Source organism: Octopus sinensis, linkage group LG2 (assembly GCF_006345805.1).
Source record: "Octopus sinensis linkage group LG2, ASM634580v1, whole genome shotgun sequence".
NCBI lineage: Eukaryota > Metazoa > Mollusca > Cephalopoda > Octopoda > Octopodidae > Octopus > Octopus sinensis.
In genome coordinates, this window is record NC_042998.1 from 82,603,184 (window position 1) to 82,610,683 (window position 7,500).

A 7,500-nucleotide genomic window follows, 5' to 3' on the forward strand; every position below is an offset into this window, starting at 1 on the left:
TATGAACCATCCGATCTGATTACCTCATTTTTTCTAATATATAATACCTGTACATCATCTCCAAACCTTCCAATATATATATATATATATATATATATATATATATATATATATGTACGCACGTATACACACAAATATGTATGTGTATATAAATACATGTTATTTGGGTCTGTGTGCGTGTGCATATGTGAGTGTATGTGTGTGAGTATGTTTGTGTCTGTGTTTCTGTTTGAAGGTGAGTGTGTGTATGTGCGTGTGTGTATGTCTGCATCCCCATGAGTGTATATATGTGTATATATGTGTATATATTCTTATGTGTATGTATATGTATGCCCCCACTTCTATTCTATTACTTCGTATTTTAATGTTCATACGTGTATCTCTTTCCCAGTGCCGAAACACACAAAGGTCCTAAATTAGGCCTCTCATAGCATGTATCATGTATGTGTGTGAGTTTGTGTCTGTGTGTCTATATGTGGATAAGAGTACATTTAGCTTGTTCACTTGTTTGTGTTCTTGTATGTAAATACGTGTGCATGTATGTGTGTGTGTGTGTTGTTTAGGAGGCTTGAGTCTTTGCCCTTCATAGGCGGATGTTGTGTCGTTTAAACATTCATAAGTCATATGAGGTTTTAAACATGACGGACAGGTAATTTCAGAAGAACGATTATCTGGAGAGGAAGATTGATAAACGCAAACATGTCAAGGCATGTGACTGGATTGGTGGAAATCAATTATAAGTCGTTTTTAAACTCGGCAAGGAGAGTAACGGAGAAAGTTTAAGAGGAATTGTGTCGACTGTGTTTATTGAGAAAATGGAAGTAACTGATGGAGAAAGTATATGAATTTCTGTTCCGGAAACTGCACGAGAACCCTTTTTGATTGCACAAAAAATCTGCTACAAATTGTTAGAGATTCTCTAAGTAAGTATCAACAAAACTGGTTGCAGTATATCAGGTGGTGTAGTGCTTCATCTCTGACGGTATCGATTGGTTTTGGGTGGCAATGTTACATAACAATTTCGTGTTTGGTAGAAGCCATCCAGCAGTAACGGCTCAGTAAATTTCTATGGATCTTATGGGTAACGATCTTCCTCTGTAGTACTGTACTGTAGCGCAGTTGCAATCGAATTATATGGTGTTTTTGTTATAGACTTTGGTTGTATGTGAAACGTGGAGCGACATAACTGATGTTCGTGAGTACGTATGTACATGTGTACAGATAGACAGACAGACAGATAGAAGGACGGACAGACAGACAGACAGACAGACAGACAGACAGACAGACAGATAGATAGATAGATAGATAGATAGATAGATAGATAGATAGATAGATAGATAGATAGATAGATAGATAGATAGATATCTTTATTAGCCACACAGGGCCGAACACAGAGAGGACAAAATACAATGTAGAGTTTGTCTTTTCGAAAGAAAAAGAAAACAATCCGATCAAAAGGTATCATGTATCACAGAACAAAGTAAAAATGTAAAAAACAGATTAGGTTTATCCGTGGAAAGGAAAGCCTTCGAAAAAAGACCTCGGTAACCTCAGGCCGAGAGGAAAAAAAACACATGAGAGCAAAGTACTCTCTCCCTCTTTTTTGGATTTACAAGATCATACTGGAGGCGCAATGGCCCAGTGGTTAGGGCAGCGGACTTGCGGTCGTAGGATCGCGGTTTCGATTCCCAGACCGGGTGTTGTATGTGTTTATTGAGCGAAAACACCTAAATAGCTCCACGAGGCTCCGGCAGGGGATGGTGGTGATCCCTGCTGTACTCTTTCACCACTCTAAAAGGCGGTGCTCCAGCATGGCCGCAGTCAAATGACTGAAACAAGTACAAAAAAAAAAAAAAATACTCAAAGTGGTTTCGTCATTCGCGCATACCACCTTTGCTACATTCACCCACCTTTTATTGAATCTTTCATGAGACAAAACTTACCTTTCTATTTTCACCTTCCTTTTCAAGTGATACTTGAAAAATTTGATGAACGAATGGCCAGAGAGGAAAGTGTTTGTCTCTAAACCTTTCGCTCGAGTCCACCACGCACATTCTTTCACCATAGCCACTAGTACGACGAAAATTGCCTTGCCTTCTCGGTTAAGGGATGGTGGCAGAGCAATTTTTACGATAGAGTCGGTCGACAACCGAATTCGCCTCACACGTGACAGCAGCCGTTCGGCATAAGCCCACAGGTCCACTTATGCATGCAGAACAGTTTCGTCGCTCTGACACGCATCTCAGGCAAATATCTCGAACCGTGCTTGTAGAGCTTATCCCAAACGGGAAATGCTTCCCGATAGCACTGCCAGGCCAGGGATTTCTAGTGAATTTCCATAGGTTCCAGCCCGAAAGTTGTCCTGAACAGTGTTCCTCGTCGACGCACAGATTCTCCCTGAGAACATTGCCGGGCAAAGTGTTGTTGAAAGTCCTCACACATCCCTTCGGGTTAAAGTAATTAACGCCCTTGTTCATCTTTCAGAGACCTAATCGTGGCTTTGTTGCCCCGTTGCACCTCCACCACTCGGGCCTCTCGGGCGGTTCCAACTCCTTTGTTCTTCAGAGCAAGCATCCTAGCTCTGACGACGCCCTAGAAGGCGAACTTAAACTGGTCCTTCGGGAAGGAGTCCATCACCCTGAATATATCGACTTCCAAGTAGTCACCTGTGGAGGCCAATCCGGGTCTTCAGTCCAGGGAATGGGCTTTTCCCTCCGGCCCTCTAGCCTCCTTAAGAAACTCTGTATTGCCCCTCCTTTATAGGAGAAGATAACAAAATCATCTCTCATCGCTCTGGGAGGGGCCACAGTTTCCTCTGTCAGTGGCACACTTACCACCGACAAAGTTTCAGGGCATGCCGGCAGTGAACAATCAACCGCCGACAATGTCCCGTTTTTTTTCTTTTTTCTTTTTCTCTCCTTTGCTACGGGAGGATGTGGTACCTTCGCTTTATCCGGAGGATCTTCTTCCCCTCCTGCAGTGTTAGGGCCGTTCGGTGGGCAACCATTGTTGCCATCTTCTTTCTTTTCTTTCCTTTTTTCGATGAGGTCTCCACCTCCTTAACTCCATCCATCTCTCCTTCCAATGGGGGAGTGGGGTGCGTCACTTTTATTAACAGCTCCAGGACCTTACCTTGGTCCTGGAGACAGTTCTTTTTAATGTGGCCTGTTTCCAGGCATAGGTGACACTTGGGGGGGGTCGTCCCTCAAGAATCCCCGGATATTTAGAACAGGCCGTCCTCAAAAAATCTGGAAAAACCAGATCATTGGCTGATTGGTCCACAGAGTCAAAACTGTTTTCGACCTCACCCAATCAGCCGCAGTCAGAATTTTAACATAAGGAGCTTGGCTCCGCTGCCACCTAGACTCCGGCGGATGGTGTCTTCTATCCACTCGGGTTCTATGCCGGGTAGCAGCCCACATACCCAAGATCTTGTTAAATTCTTCCTACCATATGGGGGAAGAAACAGAATTTTTTTCCCTTCTAAGGGCTGACTCGCAAAATTGGGAGCCTCCTCAGGGGTGTCAAATAGCAAGCACACCGTTGCATATTTGACACCCTTGCAATAAACTTAATAGCTAGCAGATATTCTGCTAACTCTTTCTCAATTTCAATTTGAGAGAACACAGTGATGGTGTCGAGAGACTTGGAATACGTCCTCAACACCACCGTTCTCTCGTTGAACTCTTTTACCCACTGCTTGGAAACTACAATCTCCCACTCCGACGCAGTGTTTAGCTTTTTTTTCCATGCTTGCAGAAAAGAAAGGACAGTCCAAAAAATGCTCAACCAAAAAGTCTAAACAGAGTCAAAAACACAAAACACAAAGAACAGAAAGACTGAGCAGAGAAAAAGAGCGAAGGAAGACAATTCAAATCACGGCAAATACTCTTCTGGCCTCTGGTAATCCTGGCCGACAGGTTTTCCACAACTTGGTACTCCAATGATGTACTCAGGGTCCAGAAGCAGGAACACAGGAAAATCCTTCAAACGAATTTTATAAAATTTTCACAAATTTTGGGGGCTAGACACGCCCACCAAACAACACTTCTTACAATGAGAAAAATATTCACTTAATGTGAACAGTCTTATCCCAACTGCAGGCAGGCCAGAGTCCAGAATCCAGTGAGGACTCCTTGCTTGTAAAAATTTTACCACAAACAACAAACCCCCACTGGACCCAAAAAAACAAAAGCTTTACCTTACAGCTGGGCAACTTTTTCACCGGCTACCCGGCTATCTCCGTGAGTGATACGCACAACACATCAAAGCATGCGCACACTGACAACAAATAACTCATGCGCAGTGGGAAGTAAGCGATCTACTTACCACGCAGCAACTCCTGCGCCTATAGAGATATTACACACACACAGACACGTGTGTGTGTGTATGTGTGTAGTATTGTATAGACAAGAAGGTAATATTTATAATATACATATATAGCTGTTTGCTGAGGTATTTTCCGGATGCGATTTCAAGAACATTAATAGCAAAATCTTAAATGTCAAAAGAAAAAGGTAAAAAAAAGAATGAAATATGTTTTCTTACACGTGCAAATATCACAGTTCATTGCAAGCTGTCTTACATATAAAATAAAGCATGTTCACAGAGGCAAGCTCATTGACAGATTTTTCAATTATTTTCCATTGTCCATTTCTTATTGCTACAAGTTTATAGTGATTTTTCCTGCAAATATAGCAGAATTGTCTTCCTTTCAGTAAGGATTTTAATGATAATTCATTTCCGTTTCAATTAAGCATAAGAACAATGAAATCTTTTCCAATCAATAGATTCACCTAAAACATGTTGATTAAGAATTCTAAAGTTTAATATTATATTTCAGGATGAGAACTGAATTTGTATGCAGTGTTTTATTGTGTACGCAATAACATTGAATACAGCAATATTTGTACCCTTCAGAATTTTCTTTATTGACATTTCTAGGTATTTTTTGAAGATATAGAATTCAAAATTATTGTGAAATTGCAGATTGACATTTTATACAAGAAACTACGTTGGAAATATGGAATAATAATTGGGTCAAGTTTTTTTTATTATTTGACATTATACTTTTGATGATGAGAATGATAATAATGACGACGATGGTGACGACGAGGATAGCAATGATGATTGTGGTGGTAGTGGTGGTGGTGGTGGTGGTGGTAGCGACCACGATGATGATATCATTAAATATAAAGAGGAAGAAGTCCAAACAAAAGACGAAGAGTAAAAATCAGATGATGGTGAGTAGGAGTAAGGGACGAGGACGAGAAGGAAGAAGAGGAGGTTAGGAGGAGAGAAGAATATGAAGAAGGAGATGAAGAACAAGAAGAATAAGGATAAGAATATGAAGAAGAAGAGGAGGAGGAAGAGGAAGTAGAAGAAGAAGTGGAGAGAGGAAGAAGAAGAAGAAGAAGAAGAAGAAGAAGAAGAAGACGAAGAAGAAGAAGAAAGAAGAAGACGAAGAAGAAGAAGAAGAAGAAGAAGAAGAAGAAGAAAAGAAGAAGAAGAAGAAGAAGAAGAAGAAGAAGAAGAAGAAGAAGAAGAAGAAGAAGAAGAAGAAAGCACTGTATCTGGCCTTGTGACCAGACGTAAAGGAAGCATTTTAGGGTATCTCGGTGGGGAAATTTTACTCAAAAACGCAAAAGACACGGCACCATCTTCTGTTCTTTCAAAGCTGAAGACTCAACTAAAACAAAACACAAGATTTGCTAGAACTATCTCTGCTCTAGATTTGTGTCTCACTACAACCAGAATTAAGTAATATAACAATGACAAAACGATATAGACTTGAGCTTAGTCTTCAATTTTGAATGTTGGGTGATGTCATCTGAGCTGGAGAGAGGAGAAATGTGGTTGGGGTGTCAAACAATTGTGCAAATGGTCTTTGAAAGCCACGAAAACGTGCGGGATTAGTACCATTAATACATTCAGTCAAATGCTCTATAACGTTGTCATCTTTATAAACTTGTCTTTCACACTTCACTTTTTCTTTGTTACCACTAAATGAAAATGTTGTTGGTTATTTCCTCGAGCACGTGCGGCTAATAAAATAAAGTTAATAATATTTCTCTTTATTACAGATTTTGTTGGAACTCCTGGAGTCTTGCATGCGTAGCAGGCTTACTACCTGCAGCCGACAGTACCATACTGTCCGTTCTTTTCACCTGTCTAATACTTTTCTGATTATTCTGGCCATGCCAAAACTTTTGTAACAGTTCTACTGGGCATTCTACTCCTATTTCCCTTATTTTCTTCTTGATGCCTTCTTATACTGTTCCCAAGGACCCAACAAGAATTGGCACTATCTTCACCTTCTTCATTTTCCATTGCCGGGCTATTTCGTACTTAAGAAGGCTGTATCTATCTGTCTTTTCGCCTTCCTTCTTGAATACTTGTTGGTCAAAGGGGCATGAAACATCAACTATATAGCATACATGGTGCACCTTGACCACCACCACTATGTCCGATCAGTTATACTCTAGCATCTGATCTGTTTGGATTGGGAAATTCCAGAAAATTTTGCTAGTCTCCGACTCTGCCACATTCTGCGGTTTGTGCTCATACCGCATCTTGCCTCTCTCTAGCCCACACTTTTCGTACAGTTTCCAATATAACACTTTCGCTACCTGGCACCGAACACATCCTACGTAAAATACTTTCAATACAGTGAAAATAAGAGCACCACAACAAACCACAGCACATACCCAAGACACACATTGCTACGCTTGGTAGTGCAGTGAAAGCACTATAATAATAATAATAATAATAATAATAATAATAATAATAATAATAATAATAATTATTATTATTATTATTATTATTATTATTATTATTATTATTATTATTATTATTATTATTATTTTTATTCAGTAGTCTTATTTTTATAGCGTGCTTGCACTACCGAGCGCAGCTCTGCATGCCTTGGGTATGTGCTGTGGTTTGCTGTATGCTCTTATGGTTACTGTATTGAAAGAGTTTTACGTAGGATGTGTGCAGTGCCTAGTGGTGTTATTTTCTACATGTTAAATATATTTGTCAGTCCTGGTGTTTTTGGTATGTGTTTGTCTGAATATTTTTTCATCATACTTAATGCGCCTACTATGATAGGAATTGTTTCTGTTTTTAGATGCCACATTCGAGTTACCTCTATTTCCAGGTCTTTGTATTTTGAAAGTTTATCCATTTCTTTTAGAGAAACATTGTCATCAGTTGGTATTGATACATCAATTAGAAAGCATTTTTTTAGTTATCTTTGACAACTATATCTGGCCTATTGGCCTTAATTTTTCTATCTGTGTATCGACATACCCCAGAGTACGGTTGCTTTCTTATTTTCTGTGACCTTTTCTGGCGTGTGCCTATACCATCTTTTTTCTGTTGTTATTCCATAGTGTTGGCATATCTTCCAGTGTATGTAGGTCCCAACTCCGTCGTGTCTGTGAATATATTCCTTCTTAGCCAGGATTGGGCTGTCAGAAACAATATGATTTATTGTTG

General features: G+C 40.0%; 2 long non-coding RNA genes across 2 annotated transcripts in view; one reads left to right on the plus strand and one right to left on the minus strand.

Annotated features, from left to right (window-relative positions):
- The window catches only part of LOC118762290, a 13,943-nt gene that overhangs the window by 5,468 nt on the left and 975 nt on the right, over positions 1-7,500 (minus strand). The window contains exon 2 of the long non-coding RNA XR_004998043.1: positions 3,709-3,714. This is a non-coding gene — a long non-coding RNA (uncharacterized LOC118762290). The remainder of the gene's footprint in view (positions 1-3,708; positions 3,715-7,500) is intronic.
- LOC118762291 overlaps positions 1-7,500 on the plus strand; it is a 15,433-nt gene that overhangs the window by 5,392 nt on the left and 2,541 nt on the right. The window contains exon 2 of the long non-coding RNA XR_004998044.1: positions 432-434. This is a non-coding gene — a long non-coding RNA (uncharacterized LOC118762291). The remainder of the gene's footprint in view (positions 1-431; positions 435-7,500) is intronic.